This window comes from Atta cephalotes, assembly GCF_000143395.1.
Source record: "Atta cephalotes unplaced genomic scaffold scaffold00008, whole genome shotgun sequence".
In the NCBI taxonomy this organism is placed as follows: domain Eukaryota; kingdom Metazoa; phylum Arthropoda; class Insecta; order Hymenoptera; family Formicidae; genus Atta; species Atta cephalotes.
The window spans coordinates 4,229,285-4,231,367 of NW_012130072.1; positions in this window are offsets into that span (position 1 = coordinate 4,229,285).

Genomic DNA, 2,083 nt, shown 5'->3' on the forward strand with positions numbered 1-2,083 from the left:
GAGAGAGAGAGAGATTCAAGCCAAATTTGACTTGAGCACATAACGGCTGAAGGTTAAAGAACATAAAACGCAAATGTTTTGGAACATGATTTGACCATGAAATATAGATATCGTTACATCATGGATTTGACATTGTTCGCTCACGTACGACGATGTGAAACGGCGTTCTTGACGAATTAAGGGCCGGTCATGCACGAAGGAGTGTAGCAGCAAGTGGTCCTGCGGACTGGTAACAATTCTGGGAATTGTACGGACAGGGACGTTCTATGGGATTTAGATATGCGAATAGTATCCCGGGACGTTCGCCGTGAAATGTGCCGAAGGAAGGTGGCCGGCATTTATCGGGCTCGATCATCGACTCTCTGCTTGTATATCGATGGAATCGCATCGACGACGAACCATTGTTCTCGTGACTGTTTGCTAATAGAATCTATAGTGCTTATGGTTGTCGTCCGCCGGGAGTCGAATACTGGACATTGAATACAGACATTGAATATTCAACAAACGCATTTCGACCGGGCTATCAACGTGAACGCGTAATGGACACACACGATGATTCGGAAAATTGTTGTAAATATCACGTTATTTTTCATTATAGGCTAATTTTGATAAGTTGCGAATATTTATGTCTTTTATGTTTATTTTTAATACCAAGGTAAGTTAATTTTAATCTCGGTTTTAACTTACTTTTTATCTTTTTCTAATTCTAACAATTAGAAAAAAACAAAGAATAAATTAAACCAAGATTAAAATTAATCTACATTTGTAGAAATAAACATTAGACGGCTTGTAAAAGTTTCTATGTTTAACAGAATTATAAAGAAAAAATATATGCTGAAGAATATTTATGAAAAAATTACATTTATAAAAAAACAATTTTCGTTCAAATAATTTGTTAGTTTCTATTTATTAGTAACATTTTTTTATTTATATTTATATTATGTCATGCATTTTTTTGTATAATTTTTTACTATTTTAATTACACTAGATTAGTTTACAATAAAAAATTACTTTGTATCAAACAAAATGTTTTCTATATATAAGATTTTGAATGCTGAAAATGACGAAGCCACAATTTTACTAGCGTGTTAGGTTTCCGAAATAATTAAAATGTGCGAAAAAATAGCTTTTCTGCAATATTTGACATTTTTTGTAAAAAAAAAAGATAACTTCAGCATTTCAAGATAATGTTAAACTTTTTTTGTTAAAAAAAATCAAATATTACCCATAGCCATTTTTGCTTGCACAATAAATTTCAGAACTTGATGTGTTAATAAAATTTGGCTTGCGGCATCATTTTCGTCATCTAAAAATTTATGACAAATATCATGCCTGGTTCAAAGTAATTAAAAAAATTTAGACTTTCCTTTTGTAAACTGTTATTTAATTATTTACTATAGATATTAGCTGCAAATAGAATACTTAATTTAATAATAAATAATTATTGTAATGTACTAAAAATATTTTCTATTTAACAATTATTGAACAATTTAAAGTTATATTCTTTTATATTGTATAACAATTTTTCTAACATCTGTATTTGTGGTATTCTCGCAGAATACAGATCGTTCTCTCAGCATCCACTCTCCTTGTACTATTTTGTACCCAGTAACGCGCTTTTTCAAGGTTTCTGTCAACAAGAATCCCTATACGCGTTTCTTTATCGCGCTTTTTCGGGAATGAGATAGAAGGGCAGTGCGAGGTAGAAGGGTGAGTGAGCGGAAAAGCATCCAATTATCATGCCCGATGCCGGGGCTTCTCACCCTGCACAAGCTCGGTACCAGAATCGACTGGAATCCGGCCGGGAAGCCGGGCCCGGTAGACGTCGAACGAGTGGGATTATTCCGCGTCCGGGTTCGGAGCCGGGGAACCGTGCGGGGGCGGGCCGAGGGAACAATGTCGGAAACGACGGGGACGGTATGCCGAGATATGCAGGATATCGCGCAGAACTGCGATCCTTCGAGGTCTGTGCGAGGAGAGCGAGAGAGCTATGAGGATACAGCAGTGGCGCAAGTATAGTGAGCCAGATATGTACGCCCCGCGGCGCCGCGTCGAGAGAGAGAGAGAGAGAGAGAGAGAGAGA